The sequence below is a fragment of the Schistocerca nitens genome, chromosome 10 (assembly GCF_023898315.1).
Source record: "Schistocerca nitens isolate TAMUIC-IGC-003100 chromosome 10, iqSchNite1.1, whole genome shotgun sequence".
Taxonomy (NCBI): domain Eukaryota; kingdom Metazoa; phylum Arthropoda; class Insecta; order Orthoptera; family Acrididae; genus Schistocerca; species Schistocerca nitens.
The window spans coordinates 15,791,320-15,810,760 of NC_064623.1; the positions used below are offsets into that span (position 1 = coordinate 15,791,320).

Below are 19,441 nucleotides of genomic sequence, written 5' to 3' on the forward strand. Positions count from 1 at the left end.
ATAACTGATGACGGTCGAAGTAGAGAGGATATAAAATGTAGACTGGCAATGGCAAGGAAAGCGTTTCTGAAGGAGAGAAATTTGTTAACATCGAGTATAGATTTAAGTGTCAGGAAGTCGTTTCTGAAAGTATTTGTGTGGAGTGTAGCCATGTATGGAAGTGAAACACGGACGATAAATAGTTTAGACAAGAAGAGAATAGAAGCTTTCGAAATGTGGTGCTACAGAAGAATGCTGAAGATTAGATGGGAAGATCACATAAGTAATGAGGAGGTACTGAATAGGATTGGGGAGAAGAGGAGTTTGTGGCACAACTTGACCAGAAGAATGGATCGGTTGGTAGGACATGTTCTGAGACATCGAGGGATCACCAATTTAGTACTGGACGACAGTGTTGAGGGTAAAAATCGTAGAGGGAGACCAAGAGGTGAATACACTAAGCAGATTCAGAAGGATGTAGGTTGCAGTAGGTACTGGGAGATGAAGAAGCTTGCACAGGATAGAGTAGCATGGAGAGCTGCATCAAACCAGTGTCAGGACTGAAGACCACAACAACAAACAACAATCACTCCTGTCACCTGAACTTCCACTGCGTCCCACAGCCCCATCACTTCTTATCCCACACACAACCTAAGGCACTGTCAGGGATTCACAGGAGACTCACAAATTAAAACCAGTAAATAAACAAGGACTTAAGTTGTTTAGTACTACTATAATTGCTCTTCATTGTGTAGAAAGGTAAATAACTAACTTCCATTTCCACGGTTTCGCAGGATACAGTTTGAATGGTAACTTGTTTGGACTATTTAATTGACTGATAATGTTGGCAAAATTTCGTGTACTAACAACATCTATTTTACTAAACAAGTTATAGAATGTATTCCCTAAACAACTTACAAAAGGGTAGAAGGCAAAACTGTACAGGTTGCACAGAACAAATATTTGGGGAGCATGGTAACTAATAAACGGACGAGTGAAAAAGAAATAACAACACCTGCAATGGAAACGGTAGGTTTAAAAAAATGAGTTAGCGGAAAGAGTGAAGGAACGAAGGTTTGCCTGGTTAAGAAAAAAAAAGCAGACTGGGTGGGACATACACCGCGAGCAAATGGAATTTCGACGGAAAGTAGCGATGATACAATGGAAGGACAGAAGAAAATACGAAGGTGAAGAATAAAACTTGTAGATGAAGTGAAAAGATGAAAATGCCAGACTACATCTACATTTGTACATCTACATGATTACTCTGCAGTTCACAGTTGAGTGCCTGGCAGAGTTTTCGAACTACTTCTCCACTAGAATGAGATTTTCACTCTGCAGCGGAGTGTGCGCTGATATGAAACTTCCTGGCAGATTAAAACTGTGTGCCCGACCGAGACTCGAACTCGGGACCTTTGCCTTTCGCGGGCAAGCGCTCTACCAACTGAGCTACTTCTCCACCGTCCCACACTCGATCAGCGCGCGGGAAAAGTGAACACTTAAAGCTGTCAGTGCGAACTTTGATTTCTCTTATTTTATGCTCATTTTATGATGATGATCATTTCTCCCTATGTAGGCGGGCGCCAACAAAATATTTTGACACTCTGTAGAGAAAGTTGCTGATTGACATTTTTTGACAAAGTCGTGCCACAACGAAAAACGCCTTTGTTTTAATGACTGCCATCCCAGTTCGTGTATCACAATCAGTGGCACTCTCTCGGCTATTTCATGATTATACAACACGAGCAGCCCTTCTCTAAATATCCAGAGGTCTTCCATCAATCTGATGCGGATCTGATGAAGCGGTCAGCGAGCAAAGGAATCACATCCGGACACCAATAGCGTCAGGAACCTGACGATAGGCCGAACATCTTATAACGCTGCTGATGATGGTAGTAATTCTTGCAGCTGCCCATTAAATCATTAAATATACACTTCGAACAACAGGGTATGGAGAAAACTGGTAGAGCAGCACATCCCTGAGATAGAAAATGCGTGCCGCCTATAGGGTCAGAGCCATTTGAACCATTTTTTACTGATCGAGGAAGTCCACATGTTGCTCGTACACCTGACCAGGAAAAGCACGTTCTACGGGCTTCGAAGAAGAGACAGGTATCAGTGCAAAATAAGTAGCTCAGGCATGTGGTACATGGCCAAATTCAGCATGGAGGATACCTCGCCAGTTACTTCTGTATTCACATCTTCAATGTGGTCAGATGCCGGTCAAATCCTCCCCCCCCCCCCCCCTCCTCACCCCAATTGGGAGAAATTATGGCGCTGGTTTGTTACACAAACTGGCACTCCATTGTTTGTTTAATCAGGTTTGTGTACAGACGAGACAACGTTTGGAAGAGATGGCATAACAAAGCTCCACAACCAACAAATGTGTGCCGACTGCAATGCTGATGCTACAGTACAGGCTAGCTAGACATCAGCACCAGTCTAATGTGTGGGCGGATTTCTAGGTGACTGTCTGGTAGGGCCATACGTCCTCTCATAAAGTCATACAGGTGCTGTCTACAGGGAATTTGTTCACAACAGCCTCCAGAACCTGCTAGAATATGTGTCCCTGCGAATGAGAAGAAACATCTGGAGAATATATTTCTTTCGTTTCCTATATGATCACAAAATTCTTACGTCCTTAGACTACCTGTTTCAGTCAGCGATGACCATCTTCAGGTATGCAGCAACACATGTGAAAAAATAAATGTAACTAGTGGACTGTCTCCATCTTAAAACAATACAATAGGCCTTAATGAGAAGGATTACTGACATACATGTGAAAAACACATGCTTAAAATATGAATGAGGATTCCTTTAAAAAAAAATATTCTGATATAGTGAAGTCATAGTGGCATACTCAAAAGATACTCATAAAATCAGTAAAGCACCATCGCACAGCTTTTAAATATGGTATGTACTAGGTTACAGTGTCGGCGGAATAATCTTGTTCACAGCGCTACTGTCCGTGACGAAACGCGCTACAGTAGCCACAGAATGTTTCTGTCGTAAGCTAGCTAGACGTTGCTACTGTAAACCTACACACATTAGTCATTTATGTGATGGTACAAAATGCTATAAAAAGAAGAATACAAAAGGTGAAACCTATGGTTGGCTTACAAGGTATATCAGCAGTTACAGTGATGAAATGCAATAAATTCAAAACACAATAAAAATTAAATTTCGACTGTTAAAAGGAAATAGTTAAGGGAAGATATGTATTTGTGAGACAATCTTGTGGTGATTTTAGATTTAAAAAAATAAAGACATAAATAAGAACAACCCTACAGAGGTAACGGATAATATAAAAATGATAGAATAAATGCGACAAGAAGTCAAACGGATGAAACAAGACAGTGAGCGCTCTCTGTTGGCGTAATCGCCATAATGCCGCATGGGCGACAAGTGGTCGGAGGTACTCAACCGCCAGAGGGCACCACGTTGGAGCTCCATGACCAAGGAATTTATTGCTAGCGCACTCGAGCAGATGTAATTTCGATGGATTGCTCACGCGCTGCCTGCGATATGTAAGCTGTAAGAGAATCTCAGACCAGAGAGTAGTGTTGTCAGCAGTAGGAACTGTGTGGCAGTAGGAGTAAGTAGTAGCGAGCAGTCGTGTGTGTCGAGTTGGCTGGACCGGTCGTGTGGAGCGATGGCGGTGCCTCAGCGATGTAGTATAAGGTAAAAGCAGCCTCGCGCATATGTAGCATTGTTATATCAAGTCCCATGTAAAATGTTTAAAAAAAATCTCTTAATAATAATCTTTCTTATAAAAAATTAACTTTGACGATCATTCATCTCAATTTAAAGAATTTACTAATTTCTCCAACCCATGGTCATCCCAATTACTGTAAAGAAAAATCAGTTGTTTACTTTTATACATGACAAATCTATCGGCCAGCATTGCACAGGGCTGTGCCAGAAAAATTTCTTATAGGAGCACGTATATTTATATGCGTTATCCGGCATCTTCATTGAGGTAAGATTTTTCTGTTTATTCAGTATGATCTTGCAGGGCCATGACGCAGCACTGCTGACGTCCAAATTTACCAGTTTAGATTCACAGTCAGTTAATTATTGAAAGGTTATACAGGGTGTTACAAAAAGGTACGGCCAAACTTCCAGGAAACATTCCTCACACACAAATAAAGAAAATATGTTATGTGGACATGTGTCCGGAAACGCTTAATTTCCATGTTAGAGCTCAGTTTCGTCAGTATGTACTGTACTTCCTCGATTCACCGCCAGTTGGCCCAGTTGAAGGAAGGTAATGTTGACTTCGGTGCTTGTGTTGACATGCGACTGATTGCTCTACAGTACTAGCATCAAGCACATCAGTACGTAGCATCAACAGGTTAGTGTTCATCATGAACGTGGTTTTGCAGTCAGTGCAATGTTCACAAATGCGGAGTTGGCAGATGCCCATTTGATGTATGGATTAGCACGGGGCAATAGCCGTGGCGCGGTACGTTTGTATCGAGACAGATTTCCAGAACGAAGGTGTCCCAACAGGAAGACGTTCGGAGCAATTGATCGGCGTCTTAGGGAGCACGGAACATTCCAGCTTATGACTCGCGACTGGGGAGGACCTAAAACGACGAGGACATCTGCAATGGACGAGGCAATTCTTCGTTCAGCTGACGATAACCCTAATGTCAGCGTCAGAGAAGTTACTGCTGTACAAGGTAACGTTGACCACGTCACTGTATGGAGAGTGCTACGGGAGAACCAGTTGTTTCCGTACCGTGTACAGCGTGTGCAGGCACTATCAGCAGCTGATTGGCCTCCACGGGTACACTTCTGCGAATGGTTCATCAAGCAATGTGTCAATCCTCATTTCAGTGCAAATGTTCTCTTTACGGATGAGGCTTCATTCCAACGTGATCAAATTGTAAATTTTCACAATCAACATGTGTGGGCTGACGACAATCCGCACGCAATTGTGCAATCACGCCATCAACACAGATTTTCTGTGAACGTTTGGGCAGGCATTGTTGGTGATGTCTCGATTGTGCCCCATGTTCTTCCACCTACGCTCAATGGGGCACGTTGTCATGATTTCATACGGGATACTCTACCTGTGCTGCTAGAACATGTGCCTTTACAAGTACGACACAACATGTGGTTCCTGCACGATGGAGCTCCTGCACATTTCAGTCGAACTGTTGGTACGCTTCTCAACAACAGATTCGGCGACCGATGGATTGGTTGAGGCGGACCGCCGGCCGTAGTGGCCGTGCGGTTAAAGGCGCTGCAGTCTGGAACCGCAAGGCCGCTACGGTCGCAGGTTCGAATCCTGCCTCGGGCATGGATGTTTGTGATGTCCTTAGGTTAGTTAGGTTTAACTAGTTCTAAGTTCTAGGGGACCAATTCCATGGCCTCCACGCTCTCCTGACCTCAACCCTCTTGACTTTCATTTATGGGGGCATTTGAAAGCTCTTGTCTACGCAACCCCGGTACCAAATGTAGAGACTCTTCGTGCCCGTATTGTGGACGGCTGTGATACAATATACCATTCTCCAGGGCTACATCAGCGCATCAGGGATTCCATGCGACGGCGGGTGGATGCATGTATCCTCGCTAACGGAGGACATTTTGAACATTTCCTGTAACAAAGTGAAGTCACGCTGGTACGTTCTGTTGCTGTGTGTTTCCATTCCATGATTAATGTGATTTGAAGAGACGTGATAAAATGAGCTCTAACATGGAAAGTAAGCGTTTCCGGACACATGTCCACATAACATATTTTCTTTCTTTGTGTGTGAGGAATGTTTCCTGAAAGTTTGGCCGTACCTTTTTGTAACACCCTGTATATATGTGTTATCCGGCGAATTCATTGAGGTAAGATTTTTCAGTTTATTCAGTATGATCTTTCAGGGCCGTGACGCAGCACTGCTGACGTCCAAATTTACCAGTTTAGATTCACAGTCAGTTAATTACTGAAAGGTTATATATGAGTCACATTTTTTATTAGGAGGCTAGTCACATTTTATTATTCAAAGGTTACGGAAGTAAACTGTTGGTAGGTTACGCTAAATGTCAATTATATACACATATTCTTATCTGTTGGGAGGTATTTTTTTACTGTGGGGAGGTTACACTAAATCTGAATGATACATAATATTATTTATCTGTTGGGAGGTTACATGTGAATGCTATACATAATTATTTTTATTTTCTTTATTGTGGGGAGGTTACAACCTCGTACCCTGCGATACACTGTTCGAAGGAAAGAATAATGGAACACCGTACCACTCAGTTAATAAGATTACCTAGTTAATGAAATGTTACGTAAACTGAGAAGGGACACATCAACACGAAGATAATGAGCTCAACGTAACAAAGCAAAGGCAAGTATGTAATCTACTCTGTACTAGGGAAAGACAAACATCAGGTATACCTAAGAAAGGCGTCGAGCGACAAGAGTAGGGAATTTTCAACTATTTCTATTTCAAGCCCCTCTCCCCCCCCCCCCCCTCAACAAACCGACAGCATGACCCCCATTGCGCCTCCCCCCCCCCCCTAAACCACCCATAAACTATCTTAAGGCCCCCAACAAACCGACAGAATGGCTCCATTGCAGCCCCTCCCGGGGAACACGCATACCCCCCCCCCCATACTATGACCAGCCTGTGACAAATAGAACTCCGCAAACATTACATTAAAGAGTGTTCGAATTGTCCGATATAACATTTATCAAAGTCAATATTCCACAGCCATCATACGTGTCATACGCACTTGTCAATTTATTTTATTTTTACTCGAAGTATTACGGTGTTGTTAAGCTGAAAGCCACATCTAAGATCAGACTTTCTGAAACATTTCTCTATTTGGTGGAACATTTTGCTATGAAATTTTATTAGAATGATTTTCATTTTCTCTTTATTAGTTGTATTTTCTGGTTGAGTGTGCGATTGCTTGCAGTTCATTTCCCGCTTCTGTAGCATGTTGTAACAGTTTATGACATCATTTACATAAAAACCGTTGGCTATTTCAATTTGCTTTAAAATACATAGTCCTTTACGTATTTCACTTACGGCCTAAGGTAGACGAAAGATGAGGTGAATCAGTGAGACAGAGCATAACATGAACTGGCACTATTTGAACACGCAGGTTTTCTGAAAATCGAAAGTTTAATTTTGTTCCCATATTTCTTAATAATAAGGTCAAGGTAGTTAATGGAGTTTTCTTCTTCTACTTCCGTAGCAAAATTTATTTTTGCGTGCCTACTGGCTATTGCTCGGGAAAAATGCTTTAATCTCACTGATGTCACCCTCTATCAGTCAACACATCGTTTTTAATATGTAGTTTTATCTTTCAGCTGTCGAAAATTAGCAATGAATTTGCATTCTAAATCGTTCACAAAAGTATCTGCTAGAGCACCAGCCAAGCTATTACCCACCCCAAGACCATTGATAATATGTTTTGTCATTGGACTAAACTAAACTCCGCCCGAACAGGCCGTGAAGGCCCGGGGCACCGACCGGCCGCCGTGTCATCCTCAGCCCACAGCCGTCACTGATGCGGATGTGGAGGGGTATGTGGTCAGCACACCGCTCTCTCAGTTTACGAGACCGGAGCCGCTACTTCTCAGTCAAGTAGCTCCTCAGTTTGCCTCACAAGGGCTGAGTGCACCCCGCTTGCCGACAGCGCTCGGCAGACCGGATGGTCACCCATCCAAGTGCTAGCCCAGTCCGACAGCGCTTAACTTCGGTGATCTGACGGGAACCGGTGTTACCATTGCGGCAAGGCCGTTCGCATTTTGTCATTCAGGATAAAAAAATATAATCAAAAAATCCAATTCTGCAGTACTGATCGTGTTGTGGTTTAGCAGACTAATTTCAATAGTTCCTTTATTGGGACATTACTGTAGAGGTTTCTTTACATCCAAGGAAGCTGACTTCGCATTATTTGATATACGCATATCCCTGATTGCGTTTGCAAGCTCAGAACGGTTTGTAACCCCAAAGTAAGTACCGAACGTGGAAACTGCTTTAAGTTTATTGTTAAGAAACAAATTTACTTTACAAACAGCGAAGTCATCGGGATAAGAAAGGATGGGGAAGGAGGTCGGCCGTGTCCTTTCATAGTGACCATCCCGGCAATTGCCTGCAGCGATTTAGTGAAATCACTGAAAATCTACATTAGGTTGACCAGGCGGGGAATTGAACCGCAGTCCTCCCTAATGCGCGTCCAGTGTGCCAACAACTGCGCCTCAGTGCTCGGTCCTCTTATGCACGGGGTGATTATAATTACAGTTAGACTTTGAAACCGCTGTAGAAATAACACCACTGGTCACAATGACGTCACATTGCAACTGAATATTACCGGAGAAGGGGGAAAGCGTATGGCAGAAGAAAAATAAATAGTTACAAAATGTAACAATACATGGAGCTGAAAGCATCATAATTTAGTAGTGGTCGACGACAAATGAATGATACAACAATGCCTAAGTTGTACGTTTGGTGATAAACAAACCGTACCACTCAGTGTGCGTGGATGTACAGGTGTGATACTGTTAGCTACGTAAGCCCATCCACCACGGCAAGGTCGTACCTCTTCGGATGGGTAAAATCGGTTTTTAACTGTCCTGAGGCAAAAAACTGCATAAAAAGCATGAATCAAAATCAAGTCGTGTTATTATTTTCCGTGTGACTGGCGCAAAACATGTTCAATGTGCTGTTCACCGTTTTCTGCGACAAGTTGATATCGAGAAACAGCATGCTCCACAACTGAGCGAAGTGTTTCCGGGGTCGCTTTCAGAATGTGTTGCGCAATGCGTGCCTTCAATGCAGCTACGTTTGCAATCGGAACACTGAACACAACATCTTCAGACAGCCCCACAGCCAGAAGTCACACGGATTAAGATCGGGTGACCGGGACGGCCAGGCTGTAGGGAAATGGCGGCTGATAATTCTAGCATTTCCGAAATGGTGCTTCAGCAGCTGCTTAACTGTATTTGCAATGTGCGGAGGTGCGCCATCTTGCATAAAAATGATCCCATCCACACATCTACTCTGTTGGAGAGCTGGAATGACGTGGTTGCCCAAAAGACACTCACAGCGCTTACCAGTGATGGTACAGGTAACAGGATCGGAAGCGCCTGTCTTTTCGAAAAAATATGGCCCTATGATAAATCATGCCGTACATCTGCGCCACACAGTGATCTTTCCAGGATGAAGTGGTACTGGTTGATTTGCGTGTGGATTTTCCATTGCCCATATTCGACAGTTCTGTGTACTGACACATCCAGTCAGATGGAAGTGGGCTTCGTCTGTCCATAAAATCTTAAACGGCCAATCATTGTCCACTTCCATGCGAGCAAGAAATTCTAAAGCAAAGGTCTCTCTTGCTGGCAGGTCAACAGGAAACAACTCGTGCACATGGGTAATTTTGAACGGATAGCAAAGAAGGACGTTTTGTGGGATTTTACGCACCGTGCTCACGCGTATGTCCAATGTTCGGGCAATTCTCCGTGCACTACACGTTTCCTCACCACCACTCGTCTCCTCCTGTATTCCTGTGGCCCCTGCTTCCACTGACGTCGATTCAATTCGCTTCTTCCCTGTACCAGGTTGCACACCAAAAAACCTGTCTTTTCGAATTTCCGAATCGTTTTCTCCGGACACACGGCAGTCACCGGACCAACATCTTTTTTCAAACCCCTCAGTGTCCGGATCTCTTGCAGAGCGACGTGTGCAGTCACCATTCTTGTAATACAGCTTTACAAGCAGAGCGCGATCCTGCAGTGAGACAGTCATGGCGAACATCGCAGATGCGAAAGGAGGAAAAGCCAGGTACCCGCAGTGTTTATACCAACTTCATTGGGTCGTGCGCATGACAGGTGTTTTCATTTACGTATTCTGACGCGTACAGCGCCATCTATTGATCAATTTTCACACTATTTATTTTCTCCTGCCATACGTTTTTCCCCTTCTCCGATAACATTCCGTTGCAATTTGACGTCATTCTGGCCAGTGGTGTTATTTCTACAGCGTTTTGAAAGTCTAACTGTAATTATAACCACCCAGTGTACCTGATCTTTGTCTTTGGCCAGTACAGAGTAGATTACATACTAGTTTTTGCTTTCTTACATTGAGTGTATTACTCTCATGTTGACTTGTCGCTTCTCTGTTTTATAACACATTTCATTAACTAGGTGGCCTTAACCTGGCCGGACATGGGGGTTGCAGGTTGCACCCCTCTACCATCCTCCACCTCTACAAATCCTTATTCCGTTGCATCCACTGTTATGCCAGTCCCGCCTGGATATCTGCCCCCCCCACCCCCAAAATTCTATAAGTCCCTCAAGATCCTTGAGCGTCATGCACTCCGCCCCGCATTCCGTGTATGTCTCCCGTCTCCCACACGGATCCTCTATGACCTCATTCCTTTCCCCCATCTGCTCCTATTCATCGAACATATCCACATACTCTACACCTCCCGCCGCCTTGATCCCCCTCACCCCCTGGTTGCTCCTCTCCTCTCCCATCCCCACCCCCTGCCACGTCTTCACTCTTGTGTCCCCCCTACCCTCCATCTCTACACCCTTCATCTCCTTTCCCAAGGTGGCTTCCGTCAACTCCCCCTCCCACATGATGCCCTCTCTCCTTCCATTTATCCCTCCTATCAACTCTGATCCTCACCCCCCCCTCCTTTCCTCTGTCCTTTTCCTGGGCTCCCTCTCCGCCCCCTTCCATCCTCATTTTCCCCCACCTACCCTCTCTCTGCCCCCCTTCTCTCACCCAAGTCCTTTTGCGTTTCCCTCCTCTGCCTTTTCCCATTCCCTCTCGCGTGTGCCCTGCCCCTCCCCCCCCCCCACTTATGAGTCCTCTCCCTCCTTTGGTTCCCCCCCTTTCGTTTTTCCTCTCCTCCCTCCTTGTTTTCCCCCTCATGGGTATGGTGTGTCATCTTTGTGCCAACATTTTAGTGCAGTGTTTACAGTGAGTGTTCAGTGTTGTGTGGCTTTTTCGAAGTTTTGCAAACGGACGTCATACTGTCGCTGGGTGTGATTTTTATATCTCTTGCGAACTGCAACCAGACTGTCGCCATGTTTTTTAGTTGTCTGTCTACTATTTTACCTGTCTGCTTCCTGTGTATTTTATTAGCATTGCCAACCCTTTGCTTTATGTTTTAACTTTCCACAATTTTCCGCCGTTTTACAATTTAATTCACCGTTTTATCGTCTGCTTTTATTGTTTCTTATCTTCTTCTTGCGTTTTAAAAAGTCTGTAGGCTGCAGAGCAGCGTAATAAGCTGCTGCCAGCCCGCCCCCTTCGGGGGAAATCGAAATTCAATAAAGCAAAAAAAAAGGTGGCCTTATTAATTGACTGTTACGGTGTCCTATCATTCTATCCTTGAAACGGCGTGTCACACAGTACGAGGGGCCCCCTGGCGGTTGCGTACTTTTGACCATTTCTCATTCTGACGGACACGCCTACCGAGGTCGTTGATTGCTTCATACAGTCTGCTGTTCCTTCCACGTGTCTTCCTTCCTTACTTATCTTATCATTTTTATATTGTGAGTTAGCTCTGTAGGCTTGTTCTTATTTACGTCATTTTTTTTAAATCTAAAATCGCCACAAGATCGTCTCACAATTATACTTCGACACTGAAACGTCCCCTTTTATCTATTTTACAGGACTGTGCTTAACCTGATACACAATATTTTTTAGCGCAACGCAATCTGACTTTCAAAATTCCCTACAAAAGAATGGCCCTGACTAACAGTAAACTATACCTTTTACAAATCACTTACCTCACAAAAATCTTCGCTACTCAAGCGACTGCAATACAGCGAACGCCACTACTGCCAGCTAAATAAAAGATTCAAACTACTGAAGGCACTAACTACTGATAGGGATAGTTAGCAAATGAAAGATATTAATAGAGAACAAACAATGTATTTACCTTGATATCATCATATATAAATATAGCAGTTCATGACAAATTTCAAAACTCCGCCATCTCTCTCCCCACATCCACCACTGCTGGCGGCTCACCTCCAACTGCCAACGCTACGCGCTGTTCACAGCCAGCTGCCTAACACTACAATGGCGAGTATTACAACAATGCAAACTGGCCACAGGCTGCACACAGCACAGCCAGTGATTTTCATACAGAGGTGGCGTTACCAATAAAAAAACCTAAACAGCCTACTTACATAGCCCCCATGCTACCCACAAAAAATTTTACAAATTGGGTTGGGCAGTGGGCAATACATATTTGTTAAAATTTTTTTCACAATTACAATAACAAAGAAATCAAATGCACACACTTATTGATACAATGTTGGTCAAAAGCTAAACTTTCTCACAGTCCATAAAGACAGTCCTAATCGTTCATCGTAAAACTGCCGTTTCTTTTCTCAAAGTCTGAGCAGTAAAAGACAATGCACACAGATGTAGTGGATTTCCATGCAGTCTTGAAGAAGTAGTGTTGTCCTTCCAACGGAAAGACAGTGCTGACTCGACATGCAGACAGGTAATGGGCCACAACCGAGTAAACCCACAGCGGAGTCAATCGACGTTTTGAAGAATATCGTTTGGTAGGTCATCACAGAGCAGACCCACTGTAGTCCTGGTAGAGATTACAGTATTGGTGGGCCACCAGAGGTGCAGACCCACTGTAGTCCTTGTAGAAATAATGGTACTGGTGGGTCATCAAAGATGTAGACCCACTGTAGTCCTTGTAGAGATGGCCAGCAGCCATCTGTTGTGACTGTGCAGGTACACAATCACCATCGAAGAGTCTTGCGGAGAATAGAGCAAGTCCATAAACCACAACTTGTGCACTCACAAAGCTTTTGGAATTGTCCTTAGAACCAGCAATGCTGTTATCCAGTCCCTTGCTGAATTATTAACACACGTACAAACACTAACAGTCCCTACTTCTCACATATTGTCCATATACTATGACCAACAGAAACGTGTGCAGTGAAATGTAACTTACAAGTTACTTAATTTGATGAACTGGTGTCAATTACAATTTTATAACATAAGAATACAATTACAAAGGTACAAAATACATCATTAAAGAACATAACAATACAGATAACATTTGTAGTAATATGGGCTTTAGAAAAGAATAAAAATATGTACATCAGTGTTACAGAAATAATGACATAAGTAAATACATAAAAGATCAGAATAACTTTTGAAACATCAACTTCACACATGAGCATTAAAACAAAATTGAATAAATAATGTCTAAACATCTTTACAAGGTAAATAACATATTATTAATGCCAATTATGTTTGAGGATAACAGTATTCCTCATCATAGTGAATGTAGCTGAGTATTAGAAGAAAAAAATTCTATGAAACTACACAAAGACAGGAAGAAAACAAATACACAAGGGTACACAAACACATAGTGGGATAACACAATGGAAAGGACAGGGTTCGTTTTCAGTGTAACTTTTGGTACTGCAGTCCAACCCAAAACTTCATTCCATAGATCTTTCGTCTTATTACAACCTTTGCTTCCACCAAAAAAAATCCTATTCAAGCATGCTTTCTGTATATATATATGTTCACATATTTCTTACCTCATTATTTATTTTCCATTATCTTAGTTCATCATTTATTTCCAAGAAAATCCTACCTAAACCTGTTGTCCCTAAACCCTACTTTTTTTGGTTCATATCCTCTTTCAAAATACTGTTTTGGCCAAACCATTTTCTTATAGATTTTCAATGTATTTCTTCCAATTCATCACAACTTGTTCTCTTATATAGTCTACCCCCCTCTTAAGCTAACTTAAATCTACTGAGCTCAGATGCTAAACTAAGGGACGAGGCAATGCAGCAGAACAAATCAAGTAACACAAACATCAATGACAAAAATTTCAAGCTGGCAAAGCAAGCTACAGTAAATCTAAATTACCAAGCAATTCAACATTACAACTAATATGAGGCAATGCGCAGCAAACAAGAAAAATAAATCAGTAGTAAAACTGGCTGAACAGCGTAATACACAGTCAAATTCAGTAACATTATACCTGGCAAACAGCAGCAACTTATACCTAAACATGACATAGCTCAAGCAGAAAAAATATTACAGTAAAAATGGCCATGTTTAAAACTTACGTCACATCTTAACACTAGAGTGATGCATCACGAGAACTTACACTAGCAGATAAGTTACCAAATCGTAAAGAAATTGTTTATGCAATTCCTGTGAAGGGAAATGTCTTTTTATACTCCCTCATTTTTTGGAAATATATCACAAAACTATTATTTACTGGATCTGGAGACAGAAAATATTTATATTAGTACATCTATAAAATTTTATTTTAACCAGTGCTGCAGTGCAGCTAGAAACTAGATGTTAAACAAAATGAGTAAATAAATACATAAAGCAAGCCATATGGCATTTCTCTCAATTCTCGTAGATAGACACTTGTCCTAATCAGGTGTGCAGATGTAAGAATGTTTCCAAGTTATTATTAGCGTGTCGTATTTACGATGCTTTCTACAAACGAATGTCAATAGCGAGGATAATGGCCTCCCTTTTTTTTTTCTCTACCTGTGCTTCCGGAAAGGCACACCCTAATGGCTTGTTCTCCAGGTGTCTGACACAGCTGTGTGCCCACGACGCACGTGCAGGTGGTCACTTAACTTTCTTACGGAAATATTTACGACAGCAGTTTCCGCTACAGTGACAGTCTCATATAAAAATTTCACAGGTCGAGAATTTACGTTGCAAATGTGTAGAAACAAAATCCTATGAATATAACAGTGTCCAAGAAATTTTCGCCGTCATTGTGATACATTCACGCATTTACACACATTTCATAACTCTTAAAGTACGATTCTTGGTTTCCAACATCCTTTTTCACAAGTCAAGAGTCCCTAACTTCTATCCATTATTCATATACATATAAACACGTAATCACATTCCTTATATAGCATCAGCTTATTGATCATAAACATACCTCAACAGCATAATACACATCATCGTCGTAAAAATAACATCATAACACCTCAGTCAAATCTCAAAAACGTCGTAGCTTCCTCCAATAATTTCAAAACCTAAAAAAATTCTCTGCTCATGTCAAAAGTGTCATCTACCTCAAACGTACTTTAAAATCATGCTCCCTTACCAAATATATCATTCAAAGCTCTCATAGTATCACAATGGTTCTGAAAAAATATGAACAGTTCACAAAGTACAAACAACATACAATTTCGTAAGTGTGAAGTTATCCAACTGTGTAATTGCGTAAACATCTGTCACTGACGTAGTAAAAAGAATGTTTATTTCTCTGTCAAATAATCAGATAGCTGTGTAATTTATGTGTTGGAGAAATATGGTACCGATGTGTAAAGTTGTATAAGCAAATACCATATTAGCTAGGGTTCCTTGTGGTTGCCACACACATGGTACACAAAGTAAGCGTGTACCCCCCTGAGGATTAATGTAATTATAACCTCAGGTGTTACAGATTACAGCAACGGAATGAAATGTATCACGGAAAACCTTCTTTGCAATTCAAAAATCTTGAAAAATAAATGGCTTAAGTACAAAATTAATCTCTCAAATGCGTGTCCTGTAGCGCTAAATGTGCGTCTTGCTGTAAGATAATCTCTGTGGAAGTGTCGTAGTTATCGTCCTCCGAAAGCTAAGTTCTGCAGAAGTCAATGTACTTACCTCATGATAAACAAAAGTGAAATGCTTTGCGTATAGATATCGTAGTTATTACGCTTATTGTTGTGATGAAGAAAGTACTGTACTGTAACGTATTGTTGTGCCACGAAAAAGGCTGTCTCATTGTTGCTATACCACAAGAGTTACTACTAAAACATGTTTTACTTTCCAGAAGAATTCAGAAAAACTGTGCAGATGTAAAACAGATACACCGCAAAAGCAACAAGGTGAATTGTGTCACACATTAGTAGCGTCGTGATAAAATCGTGTAGCTGTCAAATAAACTAACCACTGTGTCATCTGGTATCTCTCAGAAAGCACTTTAATTTCAGAATGTATTTTCAAATAAACCAAAATGTTGCATTAAAATCTCATTAACAGTACTGGTAAATGTTCTAAGTATGTGAGCCTTATAGTCGTTACGTAATCGTGCAGCTAACAAGCAAGCATGTAGAAATACAACACTGTGTCGTCTGTTCACTATAGCAATACATTCGTAATTTCTGTTTAAAAATGTTCCCTAGGTTCTAGACTGGATGTTTAACTTCAAACATTGTTGCATGTTAACAGTTTCTTAAGTCTGACAAAGCATACTAGAAATGTGAAGTGAAAAGTTTTATGGCAAAGACAAAGTTTAAAAGCAGATTATCTTTCAATAAACGGTTTTACGTGTGAAATGTATTACAGTCCTTTAGCCTTTCTAGTGGGAAGAGGTTCAGCTTCAAAGTAATTATCATGTTGTATACGTCGGTAAAGAATACTGGAATTTTTCTCAAGGTTAGCGTCTATGTTATTTTTCCCTGAGCCAGCTGGCGCACGCGGCTGCCTGCTGTGCGGGTCATTGTCTGTCTCTTTGTTGGCGCGCGTCGTTATTGGGATTAGGAGACCTAGCTTCTACAAATTCACGTTGCCCAGAGGGCCCAGCCCTGTTTAAATCCCGCCAGTTCTGGTGAAATTCAGGTCTGTCGGTATGTCGGTAGTTGACATAGTTTCTTGTTTGTCGGTCATGTGGTGGAGGATTTCTCCCTGAATCGTAACTGTGCGCCGAACTGTTGCGTCTGAAGTTATTCTGCCTCCCTTTTTCTTTTTTTTTTTTTTTTTGAACAGCTTATAGTCAAAATCATCGTGTCAGCGAGTAGCATATCGGTCATTGTTACGTCGTGTCGGCGGTTCAATCTCAAAATTCGGTGCACCTTGCCAATTTCTTTCATAATTTCTGAAATGCGCTGTGTTATTATTTTGTGGCTGTTCCGCATTTCTATGTCCCTCTTCCCGTGTTGGAGCGCGAGTGTCCTCTGAAATACGTAATTCTTGTATTACCTGTGCCAACTGATCTTGTACTTCCCGGATTTCTCTTTGGTGTTGCGTAATTATTTGATTCTGATTTTGTTTGAATTTCCTAATTTGTTCGCACTCTTCTGTGTCGTTAAAGACTGCCGGTTTTGTGTCATTCAGATCATCATCTACCTTTGTAGATAAATTAGTGACCTGATCCGAAAGTTCGGCTACTTTCTCCGATAGTGAACACATTTCCTCAGTGTGTTTTTCTGAACCAAGTTTCAGAGTGTCCATTTGTGTTGAAATCAAATCTACTGTGTCCTTCAAGTTTTCCTGAGTTTTTGCAAGTTGCGTAACCGAATCAGTAGATGCAACTGAGTCAAATTTAGCTTGCAAGGTCTCATGATTTTCATGAACAGTGGTTTGCAGTTCTTTTATGGCTGCTTCGTGATTCTGTAGTGCATTTTCATGACGCGAAAAAATAGGTTGGAAATGCTCACAAATTTGTGTTTTTACGTCATTACAGACTTTTTGACATTTCGATTCAATGTTATGTAACTCAGTAGTTAAATCCTCACGTGTTTGTTCAAGAGTTTGTTCCAATGAGTCTAACTTTTGAAGATTTTGTTCCATTGCGTCTAACTTTTTAAGATGTTGTTCCATTGTGTCTAACTTTTGAAGCTTTTGTTGTATTTGTCTCTGATTTTGTTCCATTTGTTGCACTAATTGCAATAATAATGTATTAGTGTCCGGAATCTGTTTCTCTATGCTTTTTGGCAGTGCATTTTCACCGGCAACATTCACGTTTTGACAAGCAGAAAATGTGTCTTGACTCATTTGAGAAAACGGTGAGGACCCAAAACCTGAATCTACAGTATTTGCGAAATTGTGTCCTGTCATTTCGGATTCCTGAGGCGAGCTGTTGCCGACCGACCGATCGACAATGCTTCCCTGCTCACTAATTGTTTCACTGTCTACGCCATTGTTTGCCGCCCGCTCCATTTCCCTATGTACAATTACCAAATTACTACTTTGAACATCTGTTAATTCATTACTCTGCGGCGCTAACACACTGCTTTCGTCTTCACTGTCATTTCTCAGTTTACTTTGGAGCCTAGTATTACGTTTTTCACACGCCATTATTGTCACAGTATTTCACACGACAACACAGAAAAACACAATTTGAAGAGCAAAATTAAGAGAACACATTAACATAACACTGAAAATAATATCTAGTTAATTGCAGCTGCGAAATACTTGGTGCAAATCTACATGCATGCCACAACTGTTTTACTGTACAACAATGAAAAACTACAACTACAAAGGAAATTCTCTCTATGATTACGCGCTAGCTATAAACAATAGCTACACTAATTACACAAACTACAAGAAAAATATCAGAAGATTTCAGTGAGGTATCCTGGCAGGGTCGCCATATGAAACGTCCGCTTTTATCTATTTTACAGGACTGTGCTTAACCTGATACACAATATTTTTTAGCGCAACACAATCTGACTTTCAAAATTCCCTACAAAAGAATGGCCCTGACTAACAGTAAACTATACCTTTTACAAATCACTTACCTCACAAAAATCTTCGCTACTCAAGCGACTGCAATACAGCGAACGCCACTACTGCCAGCTAAATAAAAGATTCAAACTACTGAAGGCACTAACTACTGATAGGGATAGTTAGCAAATGAAAGATATTAATAGAGAACAAACAATGTATTTACCTTGATATCATCATATATAAATATAGCAGTTCATGACAAATTACAAAACTCCGCCATCTCTCTCCCCACATCCACCACTGCTGGCGGCTCACCTCCAACTGCCAACGCTACGCGCTGTTCACAGCCAGCTGCCTAACACTACAATGGCGAGTATTACAACAATGCAAACTGGCCACAGGCTGCACACAGCACAGCCAGTGATTTTCATACAGAGGTGGCGTTACCAATAAAAAAACCTAAACATCCTACTTACAACACTTAACCATTTCCTTTTAACAATCTAAATTTAACTTTTGTCGTGTTTTTAATTTAATGTATTTCATCACTCTAATAGCTTATACAGCTCGTAAGCCAGTCATAGACTACCTCACACCTGTCCGCTGAACTGCGAGTTTTCCGGATCACGGAGCACATCAGCGAGGGTTTCAATTCCAGCATGTCGACGGCAGCGGTCTTCTTGGACGTGCAGAATGCTTGTGATAAGATTTTGGCAGGACAACCTGGAGTAAAAGATGCCGACGCAAACGCCGATCTATGACGTCTACCTTAAGAATGTGGATGATTTCGTTCACCAGAGGGCCTTCCTTGTTGCTCAGCGGGGAAAGCGCTCCAGTGTACGCCACATGTCGATGGGTACCCCTCAGGGCTCTGTGCTGTCCCCTCTTCTTTTTAATGTCTACATCAATGACATGCCCGTCATCTGTCACTGCCATTTGGCGCAATACGCCAATGACACGGCGCTTTATACGACCGGCCGCAATCCTGATCAACTCATTGCTCGCCTCCAAAGGCAAGTGGA

At 41.8% G+C, this 19,441-nt stretch overlaps 1 pseudogene; it reads right to left on the bottom strand.

Annotated features, from left to right (window-relative positions):
* Positions 1-7,620: 7,620 nt before the first annotated feature.
* On the bottom strand, positions 7,621-7,738 carry LOC126210974 (5S ribosomal RNA; annotated as a pseudogene).
* Between the last annotated feature and the right edge of the window lie 11,703 nt (positions 7,739-19,441).